Genomic DNA, 25,791 nt, shown 5'->3' on the forward strand with positions numbered 1-25,791 from the left:
TTAATGTGTGTGTTCTTGAGGCAATGGCTTTTTAAATTTATTTTCTAAGCTTTCTCCCAAGTCTTAATCTTATCACATCAAAGAAAAGAAATGAGACTGTCTTTTTCACTAGAGGCTTTCTCAATAGATACCTGGAAATTTATGATTCCATAATCAATCAATCAGGCTCAACTGCATAAAGCCAAAACCTAACAAAATAATGGTACCTAAATTTATACAGTGTTTGATAATTCACAAAGCATCTTCATAGATGTTATTTTATCTGATCATCACTAAAAACTTTGGGATGGGCAAGGCAGATGAAATAACTATTTTTTCAAATGAGTCACTATATTTGCACAGCTAATGCACTGGCAGATTTAAAACTAGAAAGCAATTTTCAAATCCTGTATATCCAACCTTTTTTTCCACAAACATAGTTCCTATTATACATGGGTAACTGCATAAACATCTCTCTGGTCTTATATATGTTTATAAATGCTGGTATGGAAATATAAGGATTCTCAGTATTACTCAAATAAATTGGTAAATAAAGATTTTATGTCTTCTGAAGTTGGTGATATATAAGGAATGAAAAGTAATTCATCTTTCCTCAATATAATTAATGTTTCCAACAGCAAAACTAATGAGAAGATTTATTTTCAAACTATAAATATTTAGTATAAGGTCTTGTTCTCTAAGTTCCAATTTTGCATTTACTTTAAATACAATAAATCAATGCTATAAAAGCTTCACTTTATGGAGAAAATGTATCTACTGAGTAATTTCAGTAAAAGGATATTTTCATGTAGCTTCTTTTAGCTTTTGATACCTTAAATATTTACACATCATGCACAAGTACATTGCATATGTTACTCATTCCTGATGCCTTATCATGACAGTTGGATGTTGATGTCATGGAAACACGGATGCTCAAGTGTGTAAATATCACCAGAAAAGCACAGAGTAAGCACAAGTGAGAAATCACAGTAGAGCACTGTGCAGCCTCTTCCCATGTAACAGTCAGGAGCCATATATAATGTAGCAGGGTACCTGCACACCACAGACCAATGAAGAACATCCCAACCGGAATTGGACAAGAATCAGAAAAACCTAAATCTACACCCAGTCAATAGTTTCTAGTCATCTTCTAAGTCCATAAAGACTTAGTGGAAGCCAATTATTCATACTTAAATCTGAGGCCAAAAAATGAACAATCACCAACGTGGTAGGGGGTGGGGAGAAGGGATCAGTTTGACTCCGCATTTCCTAACTCAATGAGTTTATAATGTCACAGGAAAGAAGAAATATACAATTATGCCGTGAATTGGTTTTGATCAAAAGAACCAATCTGGATAATTGAGGCCTTGTGATCTACTTCCACTTGAATTGTCCTGAGTGCATTCAATATAATATGCAATTATGCAACTCTCTACTTTATTTCTAGTCATAGATTCATTGCTAAGTGTGCATTAGGGTTGTGAGATTATATTAATATAAAATGATTATAGACATCATCAAAGTTAACTTCTTTTGAGCCCTTATTCTTTCCAAGTTTATGGTTTAACACTGTATCTTGTCTGTCTCTATATTAAGGAAAAACTCAAATTTTAATCAAAGACTTAAAATTGAATCAGTCTTCTCCATAGCAGATTGATTTCATGTTGCTTTGATGCATCTAATTAGTTATGTTTCAGATACAAACGTGCAAAGATATCTGAATTCACTAGGCATCACAGGCTCCTCAAAAATTGAGTCCAAAATTCATTTATTGACCGTGTATACATCTGGCCTTTCTCAAAATTACTTGTCATATCCTTAAAAATTTCTTCCAAAATAACTTTGCATTTCTTCCTCATGAACAAAGCAGGATGGAAAAAGGGAAGAAAAGTCTAGTATATTCATTTTGGGTGAGTCAGAAGTCACACTTCATAACAAAGACAACTTTATGCTATTTCTCAGTGTAAGAAAATACAAGGATTTATTTCTGTAGGTTTCGTGACAACACTGCCAATTTTATTACTTCCTCAGGCTTTGTCCCTATATAAAAGTATTTAATAACACAAAACTAAGACTTGAGCTATTTAATTATTTTATTATGAAGATCAAGCTATATTAGTTATTATTATTATTATTATTATTGGATTAGATTCCTTGGGGCTGTGAAAAAGCTTCCTGAGAAAAAGTTTAATTAACTGCATTGACTCAATGGCTTGTTTATAATTCATTTTCTTGTTTTATTTCAACAAACATTGAGCACATGTGTATATTAAGTCCAGTAATATGAGTTTGAGTTGTACAAATGAATACTGTCTTGCTCTTGACTTCAAGGAATTAAAAACAGCACAACACATACGCACACACACACGCACTTGTCAAGGTAGCACAATAGTGGTATGCACAAGATGCCATCAGAGAACATATGAGGGGCAGTATTTCAGTTTAAGGCAAGGATAGTGAGAGACTAGAGTTCAGAAAGGCTTTTTGGAATAGATTAAGCCTGAGACTTGTTTTGAAGCATAGGGCACAGTTTGAGCTTGAACAATCCTTTCATGAGAGTCTCCTATATTTTATGCTCCCCCTTACCCACTTTACTGCAGTCTCAAAAAAAAAAAAAAAAAAAGGCTTTACATCACCATCTTGGACTATGGGCTTAAAATAGATAACAGAGAAACATTGTTCAGACTGGGAGTGTTTCATGTGTGATGTGGTATTCAAAATTACTAAAAACAGATGCTAACAGCTAGATTTTTTTGTTGTTGTTCCATTCACGTCTTAAATAAACAGGCATGCCAGAGACCCTCTTCCCAGTCATTCACCTCATTATTAGAAAAAATAGGGACACGGCCGGTGCCAGAGCTCACTAGGCTAATCCTCTGCCTGCAGCGCCAGCACACAGGTTCTAGTCCCAGTTGGGGCACCGGTTCTGTCTCTGTTGCTCCTCTTCCAGTCCAGCTCTCTGCTGTGGCCCAGGAAGGCAGCGGAGGATGGCCCAAGTCCTTGGGCCCTGCACCCGCATGGCAGACAAGGAAGAAGCACCTGGCTCCTGGCTTCAGATCGGCACAGCGTGCCGGCCATAGAGGCCATCTGGGGGGTGAACCAGCAGAAGGAAGACCTTTCTCTCTGTCTCTCTCTCACTATCTCTACCTGTCAGGAAGGAAGGAAGGAAGGATGGACATGCACGCAGTTGTGCACTATTCTCACAAACAGAATTCCTAAAATTTCAAAATTGGTGATTCCTGGGGAGACTGTCTAATTTACCATCCAAACCAGAATCTGAAGAGGAAGGGGAGTACTATTGATCATTTTGCCATGACACATACAAACCAAGGCTCTTCCAGACAAATGGGGCATGTGGCTACCTAATTATTGCCATAATGGTCATTGACTACAGAATTATGAGAAGGTCACCAGAAGCTTGTAAGACAAGGGAAGCTTTCTCCTCAAAATTCCTGCTGTAGGAGGCTCGGTGCCAAGCAGAGACTTTCTTTTTCCTTGGTCTCAGACAGCATGGACTCACAAACACACACTTGAATGTGTTTTGATTATCCCTCCTCAACTATAAATGTGAATCAACAAAGGATAGTCTGGGGAGTTCATCTCACATGAATAGACATATTGGAGTAGGTCAGACAAGACATGCTGTGAAGACTGCTTTTGCTCAGCCTGTTGGAGAATACTGACTCTGAGCTACTCACTTCCTTCAACAAAAACATTCCTGCCATTTATCACTCTGACCCATCTCAGCTGGGTAATTTTTTAAAGGATGTTCAAGTTAAAAAGAAACTCTTGTTGCTTATATAATAAAGGAAACAAAAAAGTAGGGAAAATAAACATAAACTCAAAAAATCAAAATGGATTGTTTGAAGCTTTTCTTCCTTCAGTATCTTGAGACACTGAAAGGCCCAAGTGGAGTCAAAGATGAGTAAAGAAAACAGGGAATCTATTTTTAAAAAATAATTTATTAATATAATGAGAACACATTTCATGTACTTCATGGATATAATTCTAAGCATATAATGATACTTCCTTCCCCCTTCCTTTGAAAAGAGGCTATTGCACTTTTAGCCTACTTCTTACTTCTCTTATTGTTTTTACCCATTTCATGCCTCTTTGGTGTTAGTCTTTACTCCCTCTTGATAACAAGGCAACTCCAGCTGACAGAGCTCTGCTATTGACTGAGATGTTTTCTTCCTTTATTTTCAGAGGAATCTCAGAGGTAGTCATAAGTCATGAAGACTTCTCTACTGCCTCCCAAAAAGACCAACTGAGTTGGTTTTAGCCTGCGGGTGAATTATTACCTGCAGAACCTCATGTTCCAAATTAATTATTTAGCATTAATTCAGAACCTTTGATTTTTCACATACTGGGGATATCAAAATGAATTAGGCATATTTTGTGCCATTGAATGAGTTTCTTATCATCACTTCAGGGGATAAAATGTCAAAAGCAAAGGCTCTTGTTTTCTGGAGTTTCACTATCACAAATCAGGAAAATCCCATGAGCTAGATATGAAATTTGGAGATAAACATGAAATTAGGACTCTAATAATTCTTAACATTGCCCTAGGGTGACAACCTATGAAAGTTAGACTATGGGAGCATAGTTAGCATTTTATGTGCCAAATATGATCAGCTACCATATTACCTTGTGAAAATCATCTATGCTTAAGAGTTCTTATGTCAGTCATCTCACAAATACAATACCTATGTAATTTATAATGATAGTGCATCATTCATTGATTATTTAGAAGGACCCTTGGAAAAACTATTTTCTCCTCCTCTAACCCTATTAATCAAAAGTACTCCCTGGAACTCAAGTTTACAAATTCAATTAATAATATTAAATACTATCTTAAAATTTCTTTTTAGTTTATATTACATGGTGTTTATTATTTTTAAATAAGTCAAAACTCAAAAGGATATAAAAATAAAGATTTCTTCTACTTTGTCCCTCATCCAATTCCTTCAAATACTGATGTTCCTTCCACCCTGTTTTGTAGTTATATAATCCAGGCAAATATATATTACCTTTTAATAGCATTAAGAGTCAAAGGGATCAAAACTAGTGTCTGCTAATACTAACTGATAGAATTACAAAGGAGAGAACAATCCAACATGGGAAGCGGGATACACAGCAGACTCATAGAATGGCAGATGTCCTAAACAGCACTCTGGCCTCAGAATCAGCCCTTAAGGCATTCTGATCTGGCTGAAGAGCGCATGAGAGTATTTCAGGCATGGAAAGCCAAGACACTCTGGGGAAAAAAAAATTTAAATTAAATAAATGACCTAAATGAAAGATCTCTGTGAGTGAGATCCCAGAGGAAAGAATGGGCCATCAAAGAAGGAGGTACCTTTCTCAAAAGGGAGGAGAGAACTTCCACTTTGACTATGGCCATGTCTAAATATGATCAGAGTTGGCGAACTCAAAAGGCCTCTATAGCCTTGGCAACTCATGACAAGAGCCTTGAGTGATTGCTGACGCCATAAACAAGAGTGTCAATTGTTAAATCAATAACAGGAGTTACTGTGCACTTACTCCCTATGTTGGATCTCTGTCCTAAATGCATTGTATTATGTGAATTAACGGTATAACTAGTATTCAAACAGTACTTTACACTTTTGTGTTTCTGTGTGGGTGCAAACTGTTGAAATCTTTACTTAGTATACACTAAATTGATCTTCTGTATATAAACATAATTGAAAATGAATCTTGATGTGAATGGGATCGGGGAGGGAGCGGGAGATGGGATGTTTGTGGGTGGGATGGAGGTTACAGGGGGGAAAAGCCACTGTAACCCAAAAGCTGTACTTTGGAAAATATATTCATTAAATAAAAGCTAATATATATATAAAACCTTTAAATTATTTATTTATTTATATTTGAAAAAGGTAGATAGATAGTAAGTGTTCTGACATGTGTTGGTCTACTCCCCAAATGTCCACAACAGCAAAGGTGGGAGCCAGGAACTCAATCCAGATCTTTCACATGGTCACAGAGAGCCAGGTACTTGAGCTGTCACCACTGTCTCCTAGAGTATGCATTAGAGGAAGCCAAATCACGTCCAAGGCTAGAGCCCAGGGACTTTGATATTGGATGTGTATGTATCAAACAGCATCTTAACCACTGTGCCAAAATATATATTAATGATTCTTAAAAGATAGAAGAATGTACAACATTTCTTGCCTCTGAAACGTTAGTTCTTTATTTTTTTCTCTTTTCAAAATTCTGTAAGTCCCAATTTTTAGCTTTTTCTATGATTTTTAAAAACTTCCTTTAGACTGTTTTGCAATCCCCTTTCTTCTTTTGTAAATTTAAGGCTGTGGCAGAGACTCAACTGTTTACCAGATTCTGTATCATCTTCCTCCTGTGTCCTTCCCTCAGCTTTATACTTCCCAATCTTTCTTGCAGTGAGACAGGCCCATGAGAGGGACCAACCAACAGGACATGAAGTAAAGTGACGTAATCTCTCCTCTATCTGTGTCTTCCCTATCTGCTAGTTGCAGTTATATGAAAGAACCGCAAGATCAAAGAAGCATGGCTGCCTGAATTGGTAGATTTATCTGAAGAATCTTCACTAACCATTACAATCCATTAGAAAAGAAATAAACTTTGTTACTTGATTTTCATTACATCAATGAAGAAAATATGTTTAGCTATCCTGATATTTAGAAGTTATAACATGTTGGTTGGATTGGATACATAATAACTAATTTATATTTTATGCATAGCCATAGCACTCTATTTCTTAGACTCTATTTGCATGCTTTCTATGATGAGTGATGATAAAATTAGCAGTTTTCTTATTTCTTCTTCATTTCCTTCTCTTCTATCATATAACATTTTTCAATAGTAATATTTTAATTTTCCTTTGGATATGCTTTATTCTGTTCTTACTATAATTTATTGAATAGAAGCAGCTCTTTTTTCATATATTAGCATTTCTGAAGTTGAGATGTGTCTTATCACCAATGATCTCAGTGGTAGATCTTAAAATAGAGCATTCTACTAGTGACAGCACCTTAGATTTGATAGAGATATTTTGGACTCTATGAGATTTCTGATATTCTACTGAAGGGGATTATAAAATGGCAATTTCATATTATTTGATCTAATACATTTTTCTGACTCTAAATTAAAGTTTGCCTCTCAGTTATTACAAAGGAAGCCATTATCAAACACAGTTCTTTCCATATTCTTTCATTCTTCCTTTACTGATTCTGCTAAGTAGAATCATTCCTCTTCTATTATAACAACTAAGATTTATATTCAATACCACCACTCTAGTCTCCTCCACTATTTGATTCTTTGCTCTAACATTAAACATATTCAGGTTGTGTTTGCTGAAGTTCTTCCAGTTGATTCTCACCACCTACCAGACAGCTCTGCAGTGGTTCCCTCCTCTTTCTCTTTAGAGACAAAGTGCTTCCCAGAAGCACTGCATCATTCTGCAATCGCCTTTCCTTCGCAGAGATAAACTGAGTCAGAAAAAGTTTTTGGTATCTAGGCTTATCTAGCTGCAGCAACACTGTGAAAACAAGGATAAAGCTTTGTGGGTTTTAGGAGGTTTTATTTGCTTCTATTTTCTGAAATCTGCTTTCTTGAATTCTCTCACTCCTCTCTATGCCTCTTCCTTTCAATTCTTTTTTTCATGGCTTCCACCAGATCTCAGATGATGCAACTCTCACATATATTTGCACTACGTGTGTTATATCTGCCTCCTGGTTCAACTGTAAAGGAAATTTGTAGGATTTTTGTTACTTTATTTTCTGTGCTCCTTATTGTACTTATTTCCAGGGGAAGGATTAAAATGTTAATTCCACTGCAACTGTATTCACACTAGAAGTCAACTTTGTATATTTCAGAGCATTTCTATATCCATAGATGTGATGATCCAAATGTAACAGAAAGTGGAATTTTATGATTTAGAATTAAACTGAATTCACTTGAATAAGATAAATGTCGTTTGGAATAGCAACGCAGAGCTAATCAATCTCAAATCTTTGTGTTATATGAGAATTCTAAGAGATATGGATTTGTGTAACTGATTTAAGTTGGAAATAATAGTATGACATTTTTTCTTGGAATTATTTAGTACTTGGGTAAGCAAACTCAAAATAGTTACTTTTTAAAAAAGTATCTTAAAATATTACATATATTTTCTCAAGTGCTCAATATGTTTCCAAATCAAAATGCTATCCTGGCTGTGGAAAAACAGAGTGCACATCTGTTTTTACTAATTTGTTCCTTTAAACCATCAGGGTAACAACTGAAAAAAAGTATATTTACAGTTTCTCTAAAGGAGATTATCTATACAATTGTTGTTTTATAATTACTAATCTCTCAAACTTGAAACATCCTGAGAAAATATCAACCCACTTCTCTACTAAAAATAGTGAATATCAATTAAGGTTAAGAGCTAGATATAAAAATCCTTAACTTGCTATATCATTAATTTTTCAGCATTTAATTTTTCTTTGGAAACAATCCATCAACAGAAAAATTAAAATACACAAATTTGAAGGAATCTAATTGCCAGAGTTTTATGCAATTTTAAACACAAAGGATTACACTGCCTCATAGAAAGTAAAAAAAAAAAAAAAAAAAAAGTGGTTAATTTTCCAGTTCCAGGGTCTAAACCATTAAAATATTAATTTTTGTTTGTTTCCATCATTTACTGCCATAAACATGTGAAATTTATATTATCACATAGTGTAGACTGTTAGAGAAATCCCCAATATCTAGAAAACACATTAAAAATATTATGATGTGTGGGCATTTCTCCTCAGAAACTCATATTTATTGCTTTCGGCAGAATAATGCAGCTATTTGACTAAAGAATAGTTTCCATTTCAAGAGAGCACACTTATTCAGGATGAGTGCATAAAGATTAGTGAGGAAAGGAGGATTTATGAAAAATAATTTGTGGATAATAAATGTCACATTCAAACCAACTGAATAATCTGTTACTACTTCTGGTGCAGTCATGACACATAAATGGCCTGAATTATACCTGTCCCCCTTTCCATGACCATACCAGACATTGCTAAGTGATGGCAGCAAGTGTTCTTCTGGGTTTTGATGCAGACACAAAACCTTTTTCTAAATAGCTTGGCCAGTAGCCCTCGACGGGATCAGATGGAACTCATCTCCCAATCCCATCTAATGTAGCACCCTCTGCATTCTTAAACTAACCAGGTCATACTCCCACTATATTTTTCAAGACATACTTGAGTGTCTTATAAGATTTATTTAAATTTTCAAATATATAATGAGCTTTTTTTTACATCTTTCCTTAAGTTCTAAGGTCTGGATTAATTTCAGTTAATCAAACCATTGTCAGGTACAAGGCAGATTCCATGACACTGCTGCCTTAGATTTATACCAAGAGTTCAGACAGGGTCTGGGGAATGTACACTTCCATTTCAGTCTAGGATTATTCCAGCCTTGGTCTTTCCCTGCTAGAATGGCTCTGTGGCCAGAAGAGTACATTCTAAGACCCCAAGCACACTGTGGAGCGTTGAAGAGTGTAAAGCAATGAAATAGAACAAAAACCTGACTCAGCATATTTGGATTCTAGCCCTTCTGCTACTATGCATACATATTATTAACTTAACTGTTCTTACATTGGCTCTTCTCTACATATGGTGTTAAAAATCTTTCTCATAGCCTTATATGAGGACTGACTGAAATGATACATGCTAGAATGTCTAACAAAATTCTCTCCTATTTCAATTTGAAAAATTTCAGTTCAACAGTGAGGAGGAATCAAAATTTCCCACTATTTTTCCAGTAGTGTCTAATCCAGCCCTCTTCAAAATACCTAAATTTATGACATAATGACATAAGATATTATAATGCAAATAATAAGTTACCATCTATTTTCCATGTACTACCTGCCAGAGAATAAAATGTATTTAATGCTCACAATTACTCTAAAAGTTGGTTAGTCTGATTATCTTCATTGTACATACAAGAATATGGGGACAGAATGGAACAATATATTTCCCCATGATTTATGACTTGCAATGCTTGAATCCAGAAAGTTTGTCTCCTTGACCTTAATCACTATAATTCTTAATCCCTACACATAACTGGGATTCATTCCAAACTAAAAATTATTTCATTTTTCTATAAATATCCTGAGTTTATTTGGTGGGAAAATGGATGAGGTGAAAAATCTAGTCTCTGGTGCAACAGGTTAAGCCACCACATCAGATGTCTGCATCTCATATTTGTGTGCCTGGTTTGCATCCTGGCTTCTCTGCTCTGACCGAAGTCCCTGCTAACATGCACCCTGAATTACAGCAGATGATGGCTTGAGTACATGGGAGCCTGGACTGAGTTCTGGGCTGCTGGCTTGTGCCAGGCCTGTCCCTATATATAGCAGGTATTTGGGGAGTGAACCACCAAATGGAAGATCTTTCTCTATCTGTCTCTGACTCTCTCCATCCATCTCTGCTTTTCAGATAAAAAGAAAATAAATATTAAAAAGAAACTCTGAAGTCTCTAGAAAGGCAAGGAATCTCACTATGACAATGACTACAACTGTTACTATTATTCTCACTGTTGCTTTTATATACTGGGATATAACCAAGCTCCAAAGAAAGGTAGGACAGTATGTATCATTAGACACCTAGGTCGTATCAGCCTCCAGAACCAAGGCATGTCTGCGGAGGCCAAGAAGTATAAGCTGAATCTCAGAATGGCTCATTTGGCTATTAACAGAAAAACAGAAAAAGAGTTGATGATTCAAAAAAGGAAACCTGCTCTTTTATATTTGGATCAAAAATGACGTCATATTTTCAGAAAATAAACTCTTTGTCATAATTTAGTGACATGTATCTTACTTGTTTCTGCTTTCTCTCCCATATACGTAGAGAAAATCAAAGACAGCTCCTTTCCTTATCTCAAAACCATTGGTAATAAAACATCATAAGGATCATATGAGCCCTTTTTCTATCCTTTTTTCTTTGCACATGAAATCTAACAAGATCCAACAATCAAAGATTTGGGTTCTCCCTGTGTTGTTAGTGAAAATAAAAGTAAAAGACCTTTGAATATTTTGACATCTTCCATGAAACTAGAAAAGGATGTTGATGGAATTATACCCCCAACACACTTCCTTCTTGATAATACCTTAAATTGTGTAGGGAATCTTCTGTAATCCTCTTTTTTATTTCCTAAAAATAAATAGCTTAGACTTTGTTTATGTATGGATTTGTTTTAAAGCTAGAGCTACTGCTTGCTTACAGTACAGCAGTGGAAAAAAGAGACATCTTTCTCTGTTACTATACAAATAATATGACACAGCTGAATTCACCTCAAACAGGTTCTACTACATTTAATATTCTTAATGTGAATGTGAGCCTTGCAATAGCTACATATAATCATTCCTATTTCATGCAGTATTTGTACCCTGCCAACCTCTGTACCATGAAACATCTCATGGTCTATTGTATATGAACCTATTGTTCACTTGTTTTCATTCTTTTTCAAAAGCCGAAAAATACTGAACACCACAATGCATTCAGATGTTGAGACACCTGTTCCATTCTGATGTTTTGACATGAACAATCTGTGGATTTTTTTTTTCATTGCACAGAGAATGAATCAGGCTTGTCAGAAAACTATTGTTCTAGTTTTCCTAGCCCCTTCATATCACACATCTATTCGCTTTATACAGTAGTTAGTTTCTCTTAATAATTCTACTCAGGTTTTCATGACTGCTTTTGATATTGCTACTGCTGCTACTTCAGCACTATAAGTATAATCAATAGCTGGATGGACCAAAAATTAAATCATTTAATGGATTTCTGGTTGAGTTCATTTGGGTCACTAGGTTTCCACTCCTGCTGGCAGCCAGCATGATTTTATATCCCTGTATTGTCATAACAATACATGTTTCCATTTGGCTGCTATGCTATGGCATGTCATACTGAGGCAGTTTAACTGTATTTTTGCAAAGGTACTCGATATTAACTGTGATCAAAAACATCTGGAGAATGCTGGTGGAGAACACATGGTTTTCTCCCTCCAGAGAGAGCCATTATAAGAAACCATCCTTAGTCTACAGGCTTATACATTATCTGCTTCAGTGTAAGCCTTACAGTGTGAATGTATGTATAAAGCAGAGGCACTATGACAAACTCACGGCCTCAACTGAGTACTGTATAACCCTTAATTGCACCACAGATGTGTGCTGATATACTCTATATACAGAACTAGCCAGAACAGAAATAAGTCAGATAACATTACCAGCCGCATACATAAGCAGATTCGAACTGAAGGTTCATAGCTACTCCTAACTTGGTCGTTACGTTTCAAAGGAAACGTAATGTTCATGAAATGGCAGATTCACTCCCTTATTTTTCATATGGTTCTTTGTAAGTAATTTGACCTGAAGAGAAAGGAGTCAATTAAATGGTAACTTATAACCTCTAAAGTCGACCTCTGACCAATCTGCTAAGATATCTCACAAGGGTTCCACTGTTGTCTTGTGAAAAGTCCTTTCATAAAGCCTAGAAGATATAAAATAGACATGTATGTGTGCCGCGGATGAACCCTCACTGCCTAAGAGGCAAGCTACAGCCTTGAACTGCATCTCACTGCTCCTCACTAAATGTGCCCATCAGCACCTTATTTGACCCATGACTTCTACCTCTGACCACAGAGTGAAAAAGAGGATCTCACTCTCATGCTGTTCTTCTCAACTCATACATAGTTGGGAAAAACAAGGGCTCAGAATAGCCAGTATCTATCAGTAAGGAAGCATATGTTCATCTAAGAAGTCCGAGGCTCTCAGCAAGGGGCATTTTTACCTTCTTCCAACTCTTCAAATGTCTGGAAACCTTTTTGGGTATTATAAATTGGGTAAGGATACCACTGGCATCTATTGGGATATTGTTTGTCAATAGTACGAAACATGCTACAATTCACAAGACAGTACACAAAAAGAATTCTCCAACCCAGATGGTCAATAGTAACAATGATGAGAAATCCTGCAGTGCATAAACTTTTTTGCCAGGGATTAACTTCACACAACTCCTGTTTATTTTGTTAGCACCTTTGAGTTCATTGTAGTAACTTCACTTCACAGATAGCCAGTCACCACAATCATGCACCTCTTTCACAGTAAACCCCAAATGGCTTATTTTTTGATTTATTTATTCATTTGAAAGTCAGAGTTACACAGAGAGAAGAGGCAGAGAGAGAGAAAGAGAGAGAGAGAGAGAGGTCTTCCATCCGCTGGTTCATTGCCCAATTGGCCGCAACGGCCGGAGCTGCACTGATCCAAAGCCAGGAGCCAGGAGCTTCTTCTGGGTCTCCCACATGGGTGCAGGGGTCCAAGGACTTGGGCCATCTTCTACTGCTTTCCCAGGTCATAGCAGAAAGCTCAATTGGAAGTGGAGTAGCTGGGACTTGTTCTGGTACCCATATAGGATGCAGGCGCTTCAGGCCAGGGCGTTAACCCACTGCGCCACAGTGCCGGCCCCCAAATGGCATATTTTATCCTAAGGCCCATTTTCTCAGGATTCATGTCCCTAGTTCTAAAGGTCTAGTTTTGTGAGGGCCTCTGTATTATTACATTAAAATATATTTACATAATTGTGATACTTTGGTGGAGAAAGTAAAACAACTATACATTCAGATGTTTAAACTCAATTTAACTCTCTCCATCTCATAGTTTTCTCTCACACATCACACATATTTCACACACACTCAGTGGTTACACACACACACACACACATATCTCCCTACACAAATAATCCATAGTTACCATATTCCTTTGAGGGTGTCTGATTATGATTTCAGGGAAGGAAGAAGATATTTCTGTTTGATAATATTTTATATAAAATACATTCCCAAAAATTGCCATTTCTTCACTGTACTTAAGCTTCTTAGCCTACTAAAAATCCTGGTGAATTATCAGTGACCATCAAGTTCATTATATACTGAAGAAACAGTATATGTAATCAGCTTATTTCTAACAGAGTCATCTTGGACCAGGAAAGAATGAAGATCACTCACTTAATATACAATCCTACAGGGCCTCCCTTGACAAATTCTCCAAATTTGGCCTCAATAACAATCAGATTCCACCAGCTTCCAAATGCGTACCTTCTGGCTAGACCACATCCCTGTTCTCCAAAACAATCTATATGTTATCAACTCAGCATCACCAGTTCAAATAACAAATCAGAAACTAAATGTATGATCCCTGCCTGCACTCTATCTTTCTCCACCCATAAGGAAAAAAAGAAAAAGTCATGTCCATGTATCCTATCTTACAAGTATTTTTCCTGTGTTTATGAATTTTATCCATTTATTAAGTTGTAGAATCTAAAAAACCTGGAAGTAGTTCTTGAGAACTCTAGCCTGTCCCCATATGTCAAATCTATCACCCAGTACTACAAATCCTCTGTTGATCAATATGTTTCGCATCCCACTACTATTCATTGTTGCTCCCAATACCACTGAAAGCCAAGCGCCTTATCTCAACCATGCTGGTTTCCCAGGACCTTGGAGAAAGGCACAGTCCTGACTTACTGTGTGCTAAACTTCTGTGCTTTCCATGCTCTGCCAGCTCAATCTGTTTCTCTCGTCTCAGTTGACCAGGCTCTCGGCCACCTTGTGGCAGTTTATTTAACGTTGCCTCTGCTTGGAGTGTTCTCTATCCAGCACTTTAACTTTCCTTTTCATGATTCAGACGTCAACTAAAATTTCCTTTCTTTAAGTATTTCCTCATTCTTGCTCACCACACAGCCTTAATAGCCACAAACTACATCAAAATATACTGCTCTGGGAACAACTCTTTTCATTTGATTTTTTATCAAAAAGGATAAATTACTGTTCAATGGAAGTGTGGTTTCTCTCACTAAACACCAAACTCCATATTCTTTCCTTTGTTCCAGTTGCATAGAACACAGTCAATATCTTTTTGTTGGAGAAAAAGAATGCTTGTAATTTAGTTATAGCATAATTATATGCCAAACTCACGTATTTTGTTAACAAAGGCAAATGTCAAAAAAATTTCCTTCCTTCCATTCATTCTTTGCTTTTTAAAGATTTCATTGTAATTTTCAGTTTATGAAGTCAAATGACATCATTTATCCATAGAATATTGTAACTCAGAATGCACAGGTTTTAAAGTGCTCACAAACAACTTTAAAATTATATTCAGAAATCTTTGTGTAATATGTGCTTTTCCTATGAAAACAATTCAAAGCTTTCATCAGATTGTCACTTTGATACAAGAAAGGTTAAAAATGTTATTAATGCTTAACATTTTAACATTAATGTTAGAATATCACGGTTACTGGAGCTACCAAAAGTGGGTGACAGTGTTAATGATTGATATTATCTCTAAAATATGTTTCTGGCATTATGTGTGCTATATAAACACTTGGTTTGTGAAAAGGGTACATGAAAGATCAGTGGGAAAAATAATGGTCTTTCTTTTTAAAGATTTATTTATCTTAATTTCAAAGGCAGAGTTACACAGAGAGAAAAGGAGAGGCCGACAGAGTGAGGGATGTCTCCCAGCCACTGTTTCACTCCCCAATTAGCCGCAACGGCTGGAGATGGCCGATCCAAAGCCAGGAGCCAGGAGCTTCCTCGGGGTCTTCCTATGCAGGTGCAGGGGCCCAAGGACTTTGGCCATTGTCCACTGCTTTCCCAGGCCATAGCAGAGAGCCAGATTGGAAGTGGAGCAGCCGGGTCTCGCAGGGGTGCTCATATGGGATGCTGGCACTGCAGGTGGTGGCTTTACCCGCTAGGCCACAGTGCCGACCCCAAGAATGGTCTTTCAATAAATAATTCCAAAGAAGCAGAATATGGATAGATAAGTGATTGATAGCTAGATAGCTAGATAGGTAATATCTTCTACTACCTATAGATATTTTTATCCGGAATATATAATCACAAAAAAGCAGCCTCACACAATATTCCCAAATCAATTTCAAATGTAAGGAAACCTGTTAAAGTGAAATGAACACTATGAGAAACGGTGATTTGATCAGCCCTCACCCTGACTGTTGATGAGCAATTTAATATGTTATCCCTCTTAGTATTTTTTTTGTTTGTTCTACTTAATACTTTTGGTTGAATACTGTAATCAATACACAATTCTTCTTAAGTGCTGAAACTTAACTGAAAAGTGATCACTGTTAAATATAAGAGTGGGAATAAGAGAGGGAAGAGATGTGCAATTCGGGACATGCTCAAGCTGACTTGCCCCAAACGGTAGAGTTAGAAACATACCAGGGGATTCCAATTCAATCCCATCAAGGTGGCATGTACCAATGCCATCTCACTAGTTCACATGATCAATTTCTGTACACAATTGATCATAATGATAGGACTAAGAGCCAAAGGGATCACATAAATAAGACTAGTGTCTGCAAATACTAGCTGATAGAATAAAAAAGGGAGAGAACGATCCAACATGGGAAGCGAAATACACAGCAGACTCATAGAATGGCAGATGTCCTAAACAGCACTCTGGCCTCAGAATCAGCCCTTAAGGCATGCGGATCTGCCTGAAAAGCCCATGAGAGTATTTCAGGCATGGAAAGCCAAGACACTCTGGGGGCGGGGGGGGAACCTAAATGAAAGATCTCCGCGAGTGAGATCCCAGTGGAAAGAACGGGTCATCAAAGCAGGAGGTACCTTTCTCTGAAGGGAGGAGAGAACTTCCACTTTGACCATGGCCTTGTCTAAATATGATCAGAATCGGTGAACTCAGGGGGCTTCCATAGCCTTGGCAGCTCATGACAAGAGCCTAGGGTGATTACTGAGGCCATAAACAAGAGTGTCAATTTGTTAAGTCAACAACAGGAGTCACTGTGCACTTACTCCTCATGTAGGATCTTTGTCTTTAGTGTGCTGTACATTGAGATTTAATGCTATAACTAGTACTCAAACAGTATTTTTCACTTTGTGTTTCTGTGTGGGTGCAAACTGTTGAAATCTTTACTTAATGTATGCTAAACTGATCTCCTGTATACAAAGAGAATCGAAAATGAATCCTCATGTGAATGGAAGGGGAGAGGGGGTGGGAAAGGGGAGGGTTGCAGGTGGGAGGGACGTTATGGGGGGGAAGCTATTGTAATCCGTAAGTTGTACTTTGGAAATTTATATTCATTAAATAAACGTTAAAAAAATTAAAAAAATTAAAAAATAAAAATATAAATCAAAAATATTATAAAATTTCAATTGAAAACATAAAAAATATATTCAAATGGGTCAGCACTGTGGCATAATGGGAAAAGCCACTGCCTTTGATGCCAGTATCCCTTATGGGTGCCAGTTCATGTCCTGGATGCTCTATTTCCAATCCACTCCCTACTAATGGCCTGGGAAAAGCAGCAAAAATGGCCCAAGTATTTGGATCCCTGCCACACATGTGGGAGACCCGGATAAAATTCCTGGCTTCTGGCTTATCCTGGCCCAGCCCTGGGCATTTGGGACCATCTGGAGAGTGAACTAGCAGATGGAAGATCTTCCTCTCTCTGCATCTCTCTCCTCTCTCTCTCTCTCTCTCTCTCTCTGTAGTGATGTCTTTCAAATAAATGAAAGTTTTAACTATATATATATATATATATATGGTCATGACTTTGTGATAGCAAAATAATTTTAACTAGAATAGGATGCAAAAAGCATATATCAAAAAAGCAATATATTGGGGGCCGGCGCCGTGGCTCACTTGTTAATCCTCCACCTGCAGCACCGGCATCCCATAAGGGCACCAGGTTCTAGTTCTGGTTGCTCCTCTTCCAGTCCAGCTCTCTGCTGTGGCCCGGGAGGGCAGTGGAGGATGGCCCAACTGTTTGGGCTCCTGCACCTGCATGGGAGACCAGGAAGAAGCACCTGGCTCCTGGCTTCGGAACAGCGTAGGGCCAGCCATAGCGGCCATTTGGGGAGTGAACCAATGGAAGGAAGACCTTTCTCTCTCTCTCTCTCTCTCTAACCTACCTGTCAAAATAAATAAAAAAAGAAAAAAAAAAGAAAAAAAGCAATATATTAAAAAATAAAAGTTTTACATTAAAAGAATACAACAGAGTGGGAAATAAGCTTATTTTACATTTCACTCCCACAGAGATTTATATATAGAATACATAAAGAACTTCTAAAAAATCAACAAGAAAAACAAAATTCCATCATACAAATGAGCGAAGATGTAGAGAAGCACTTCATGTAAAAATGATATCCACATGGTTGAAGAATATATGAAAAGACACTTAACTTCATTGTCATCAGGAAAATCTTCATTTATATCACAATTCCAGGATAAACTCACTTGTAGAAGTAAAATTAAAAATACTTACAATATTGAGTATCAGAGAAGAACTCAAACAGCAATTTATACTTCAAAATGCTGATAGATGGGAAAGTTGACATGATGTCTTTGGGATGTATCTTGTAATGCAGTATATACAAATATTCTATAACTCAACATTTCTACTTCTAATATATACTCAGAAATGAAAATACACATCTTAAAACACATACATGTGGAAGGTCATAGCATTATTTTTATGAGCCAAAACTGAAATTTTCCATCAACAGTAAAATAAATGCCTTATATGTCTAAGATTTCTAAAATAATCTTAATCTATAAAATGAGAACATATACATCAATTTAAAAGAACTAACCACTGCTACACTACACTTATGTAAAACTTTAAAAAGGAAAAATTATGTATGATATCAGAATTCAGAATAATACTACCTGTAAAGATGAGGGTTACTGTGAATAGGGAGGGTGAGAAAAGCGAGATCACAGTGATCTACTTATGAATCCAGATGACAGTTTCATGGATTTACTCATTTTCTAAAACTACCAAGATGTATATTTCATAGTGCAAACTTTTCTCTATATATGTTACACTTACACAAATGAATTTAATTTTTTGAAGGGAATACATGTGACTTAAGCAGAAAATGTATTCATAGAATAAACATATGGAACAGACTCATATGGATTGGCTACCCTTTTTATTTGAATCATAAAAAATATGATGATCAAATATGTAGTCCCTAGAGAAAATGACTAAGTTAGGAAACAATTTCTCTTTCCCTAGCACTTATACCTGTAGCTAGAGTATGCATAAAAGAAAGAGAGAGGGAAGGAAAAGGAGAGGGAGAGGGAGAGGGAGAGGGAGAGGGAGAGGGAGAGGGAGAGGATGAGGGAGAGGGAGGGGGAGGGGAAGGGAGAGAGGGAGAGGGAGAGGGAATAGCAGGAGGGGGAGGAGGAGGGGGAGAAGGAGAGAGGGAGAGGGAGAAGGAGAGGGAGAGAGAAGCAGAGGGAGGGGAGGAGGGGGAGAGGGAGAGGAGAAGGAGAGGGAGAGAGGGAGGGGAGGGGAGGGGAGGAGGGGGAGAGGGAGAGAGGGAGAAGGAGAGGGAGAGAGGGAGAGAGGGAGAGAGGGAGAGGGAGGGAGAGAGAGGGGGAGGGAGAAAGAGGGAGAGGGAGGGAGAGGGAGAGAGAGGGAGAGGGAGAGAGGAAGTGGGAGGGGGAGGGGGCAATAACCAGAAAGCCAGGAAAATCTCAAGGAAATGAACTTGTTCCCCTGATGTATTTTAGTTACTCCACATGTAACCCTTCTCATGTGTAATATTCAGGTGAGCAAAAGAAATACATCGTTTAATTATTTTTTTCAATTTAAGAGGAGACAACTATCTCTAATAAAAGCTAAGAAAAAATTATGAAAACATATTCCCCTATACAGAAAAATCATAAGACTAGATAAAAGTTATAAAGGTATAGCCTAACTCCCTCTTTCTATTGATATGATCATTGAGTACATCCACCCATTATAACTACAGAGAATCAAGAGGATTCTGTAAGTCTCCTCATTCTGGCATATGAAGAACTACTTGCTTCTCCTCTCTCATCTCTATCCTTATGTTGCATCTCTCACTAACAGAAGGTGGTAAATATATCTAAATGACTGTAGTATAGTGGGGAAGTGATATGGATTCCCAGCTGTTAGATTTTCATTCACCGACTCATGCAAAAAAAAAAAAAAAATACCTATTAAGTTCCAACTATGTGTCAGACACTGAAGTAGGTTCTTCTCTTCCAGGAGTTCTTGCGTTCTAGCTATGAGTGAATGAATAAGGGAGAGGAAATGGGAGGGGAGGGGAGGGGAGGGGAGGGGAGGGGAGGAGAGAGGAGAGGAGGAACCAAGAAGTCAGTCCTATAAAGTCAAGCACATTACAAGGAGTGCTGATGTCAGTGAGTGTTTAAGATAAATAATGTTTAACATGTGAACTTATAAACACTTCCCTTTAATTCTTCCATAGGTATGACAGCCTAAGTGATTTGCCCATTTGGCAAGTGGTATAGTCAGAAGGCAAAGCCTGTCTGCAGAGGGCAGGCCTTTAAGGCACTTGCTCTCTAGCAAGGAGCAGCATTAGATAGGAAAGAAGCTCTGAATACATGTATAGATGGAACAGAGTCAAAAACTGAGATTAGAGAAACACACTAAGGCCAAATTTTGCCTGGTTTTATAAACTGTGTGACAATTTTAGACTCCTAAGTAAATTGGGAACCACTGAGTGACTTAAAAATGTGATACGGTTTTATAATTTGTACTTCTGAAATCTCACTCATTATGCTTCTGTCTGGAAAATGAATTTAAAGGGCTTAGGGAAGAAACAGGGGCCAGCATGGGGCAACTGTCATAATCTAGGAGATACACAAAAATATCTCCAAAAAGGTGGCATGGATGAAAAGAGGAAAGAGTAGATGATTGCAAGATATATTTTTGAAAGCAGAGCAAACATGATTTATTGATGAGTTGAAGATATGGGATGATAGTAGAGCCCACAGTGACATGTATGATTTTAGCTTGAACAAGTAGATGGATGGAGTTTCTGACATATGCAGTGGTCTGGTAAGATACACCAGCTGGCCAGCACCGCGGCTCACTAGGCTAACCCTCCGCCTTGCGGCACCAGCACACGGGGTTCTAGTCCCGGTCGGAGTGCCGGATTCTTTCCCGGTTGCCCCTCTTTCAGGCCAGCTCTGTGCTGTGGCCAGGGAGTACAGTGGAGGATGGCCCAAGTCCTTGGGCCCTGCACCCCATGGGAGACCAGGAGAAGCACCTGGTTCCTGGCTTCGGATCAGCGCGGTGCGCTGGCCGCAGCACGCCAGCCGCGGCGGCCATTGGAGGGTGAACCAATGGCAAAGGAACACCTTTCTCTCTGTCTCTCTCTCTCTCACTATCCACTCTGCCTGTCAAAAAAAAAAAAAAAAAAAAAAAAAAAAAAAAAAAAAAAAAAGACATACCAGCTGACAAATCAAGACTTCCTTTTTGCAATCCAATTTTTACTTAGAGGTGCCTGTGAGACATCTAGAAAGGGATGTCAAGAAGGCAACGGCAGATCTCAGGGGAACACTTGAGGCTATAGACACAAAGCAAGAAGTTACCAGCCTACACAAAGAATATAAAGCCATGGGCATAGTCACAGTTACCTAAGAAGACAGTAGACAAAGAAGAAAAAAGCCAAACGTACCGCAAATAAGAGGGCCCACAAGAGAGGTGTTAAAGGAGAATGAAGTGATCAATGTCACCTTACTAGTTTGAGTAAAGTGAGGAGAAATAAAATACTATTGGATTTGGCAATATCAATTTTGTGGAATGTTAGGGTCTGAAGCAGACTGGAGAATGAATGGGAGCCAATGACGTAGAAACAGGAAGTATAGGCCATTCTTTCTTCTGTGAACAGTTATCACTGTCATTGGTCTAAGTTCTTCCTCAGGCTCCAGGCTCTAGAAACCATGTTTCTTACTCACAGATACAGAAAGATGTTTCACACTAGAAAAATGGAATACAACAATCAAATCACAACAATAATAAATTGTTTTTCTGTGAAGTAAAAAATGAATAAGAAAATTTAAAATAAATTATCAAAAATCAAGGAAATATTTGTAGCTCCTTTACTATTCTGATTGGTATAGTATTTCATGCAGTACAAAAAAGGATAGATATTTATCAAGTTTGGTCATGGTATATGTAGATATTCAATCACTCTTCCAATGTTTATTTCCTACTGTGATCCTGGCACTCAAGTAGACCATAGAATTCAAAGACACAGATGTGAACAAAAAATAAATCCTGTTCACAAGGAGGTAATAGTTTAGAGGGGGAAGAGAGAAGAAAACTCTGTTATGGGTAGTGTAATTTCATATCATAATCATAAAATATAATATAGCAAAGTGACAAGCTAAAAAATATGTTAAAGCAAGGATTGACTTTGATATTTGGGCCCATCCCTTGGGTCTTTCAAAGAAACTGTCAATCACCTGAAGTAGGACCATTTCAATGGCCATTTTGAACAATAAGTAAAATTATGCTAACAGTAGGCTCACTAAATTCTAAATAATTATAGTCTTTTGGGAAGAGGTATTGCTCTATACATAATTATGGCATTTTAGAATGGATTTTTCTTGATGCTAAAAATATATGCACACAAATCTGCATCACTGCATTCCCTGGTTTATTTTACTTAAACTTCTTGAACAAGAAAAGATTAAAGAACATTAATGAATAGGAAATTTTTAATTCTGTTAACTAAAATATAGATACTTTATTAAAAGGAATAGCTGTTTTTAAATATTATAAAATATATATAATTTACATAAACTACAACTATCTTTGTAATTTATCAAGAATGTAATAATTTATATTCGATATGAATCTTAATGAATTCTGTTTCTTTTTAGAAAAGTATAAATGTTCTAAGGCATTGGCAGCCTTGGCTAAATTACTCATCAGGGGAAAGCATGCTTTATCCCCATCAATCATTTTAAATAATCTAACTTTTTCAGAACAACCAAGGAACACCTTTGGATGTGCAGGTGGAAGAATAGTGGGGTAAGAGGTTCTGTGTTTCTATGCAGTAAAATTTAATAGAGCAGTATCTGAAAGTATGAGACAAAAATCGGAAACAACCTCAATATCTATCAACATGAAAACATACCAATAAATTGTGATACATCCACACCCTGGCGTACTGAATAGCAATATATATTTCTACCGATACATGGGAGGATTGTGTTCAGCATTGTGTTGAGTGTATATTGTATGATTCTGGTAACATGAAGCTCTAGATCACGTAAAATGAATATATGGTGATAGAAATATGAACATGGCCGCAACTGCTTGCAAAGAGGGATTACTTGAAAGAGTCACAAGGAAACTTTCTGGGGATGGCAAAACATTGTATTTTATACAAATATGTGGTCAAATCTTATCAAATCAGAATCCTTAAAAGCTATCCTTTTTACTACACACAAATGAATATTCTTCAGGTAACAAAAAAAAAAAAAAACATTTTTTCTGGGAGCCTAGTATTTGGGAACAGATTTTTTTTTTAACTTTTATTTAAGGTATAAAAATTTCATGTATTTCCTACATACAGATTCAGGAACACAGTGATAATAGAATGATAATAGACCAGGTAGTCCATACTTTCAAAAAATTCCTCTTTTGAATTTATAAGTGATTATATCTTCTGAAATCCTCTTTTTAAATTTATTATTAGTTTTTTTAAATTAAAAGAACAAGAATTACTGAAGATCCTTTAAAATACCATATCAAGTTTTAGTCTTTCTATTAACAGAGATACTTAAACTTCTTTTTCAGGAAGATCAACTGACACTTTGATGTTTATTTTAAAGATGCAAAATTCCCCCACTTGAAAAAAAGAAAAAAACCTGCATCAACAATTTTGGAAATAATGAAGGACCTCATTTCTCATTTTGACTTCTTTCATTCTCTTCATGGAACACTTAACTCAATTAAAGTTGTTGACATGCCACAATCCAATTTTTAATGTCATGATGCAGCAATTGACCTCTTTTGCTCCAGGGTGTTCTTTTATTAATCACATTTATATGGCACATGTTGGCTCAAGCCTCGGAGTGACAGGGCCCTCATGAGTGACTGTTAATTAATTGATTTTACCAGAAACATCTTCTCTAGAGCAGGACACGGAATGTTGAAACAAACAGTGGGATTTAATGTTTTGAAACTCAAATGTGCTGCGCTCATTAAAAATTAAGTAACAGTGGACAGTTCTTATTCAATTACCACCCATTGGATATGAGATTAAAAAAATGGACGGGATTACGCTTACTGAATATTTCTGCCTAAGGAAGGTCCTGTCTGAATTGAGAGTTCCAGCACAACACTGTTTTCCATGAACGTGGTTCTCAAATTGTTCCTTTGGGTCACTACAGCAAAGCTCAACAGGGGTGGAAAGCCATCAATAAGCTGTACTATAATAAAATTACCAGTTCAATTTCATTTCACATATCTTCAAAGAATTTTCACATGTGCTTTATTTAAAAAAAAGGTATGCATACAATGTGGTACACCCGGGAGGGTTATTATAATTTTTTCATCTACAAAGACATTAGAACACCATGAATGCAGATTGACCTTTTGCCCCATACCAATTTGCTCATCTTCTCACCAGGACAGCAAGTCAATTGCATATGTCCCCTGATGGGAAGAGCAGACTTTAGCATGTCTGATATATGCTGCTTAATTTATAGGTTGGAGAGCTCTGAGAAAAAGCAGGAAAATGGAGTTTGAGCTACAGAAGAGATAAAAAGAAAGATCACTGTCACAGCCCAATTGACTCTGTAAATAATGCTGGGCTCCCTGTGGGGGATTTATTGTTACCACTGAATTTACATTTTAAAAATCTCTAGTATTTGCTTGCTGGTGAAACTTTAACCTGAAACATAAATCCTACCCAATTACAACATGTGAAAAAGTGATTGTTGGCTAAACAGTAGATTTCAATACACAGAACATGGTACTTTATCTTTGTATTACTATCATTGTTTCCCCAACTTTGTCAGATTTTAAAATTGTTTTACTTTTTTTAGGCAAAGACCTAGTCTCCATGATATAGGTACTCATTATTTCTACATAATAATGCTGATGTTTGTGCAAATAAAAAGAATGTTTGATAGGTAGCCAAAGGAAAGTAAAATTGTAAATCGCCATGCTTTTTTTCCAGAGAGTGTATTTCTATTCCCTTACCTCAACTGCATTAAAACAATTTAACACTTCTCTTTTCAGACCCAGTCAGCATGATTCTCATCATTTAGGTTATTAGAGTTTATTGCTTGAGCATGGAACAGCAGTCTCTGAAATTGTATACATAATCTTCTTGTTTACAGATTGGGTCAAGATCAGTGTCATGATGTCTAGGAAATAATTTTTCTGAATATCTGAAACACCCTCCAAAACTAACCCCAGAACTAAAAAGAAACTTAAAGGTGCATCAACCACCTTTCAGGGATGCATTAAAACATATACTTACTTGCAGTAGGAGAAGAAAATCTTAGTAGATACCACCCACAGAGGGACTCTAGTCTAAGGATGACATACAAGAACACAGAGACCTTTGAGCAACTCTGAAGCTGATTAGAAAGATAAAATGCACTCCATTAAAATAGAGGAAAACACGGGAGGTAAAGACATCTATAGTGGGAGAAATAGTGCAGGGAAAAACACAACCACATGTCTTTCTGAGAAAAATATAGCTTGAGAAAAAAACTGCTATGGAATAATTTTCTTATAGAAGTGATAACTGAGATTTTTCAAGAAAGTAGTTCAGAGCTGGTGTTATGGCACAGAGGATTAAGCTGTTGCTTATGACACCAGCATCCCATATCAGAGCACCAGTTCGAGTCCCAGCTCCCCTACTTCTGATGCAACTTCCTGTAATGCACATGATAAGGCAGCAAATGATGATCCAAGTACTTGGGCCCAGCCACCTATG

Source organism: Oryctolagus cuniculus, chromosome 14 (genome assembly GCF_964237555.1).
Source record: "Oryctolagus cuniculus chromosome 14, mOryCun1.1, whole genome shotgun sequence".
Taxonomy (NCBI): domain Eukaryota; kingdom Metazoa; phylum Chordata; class Mammalia; order Lagomorpha; family Leporidae; genus Oryctolagus; species Oryctolagus cuniculus.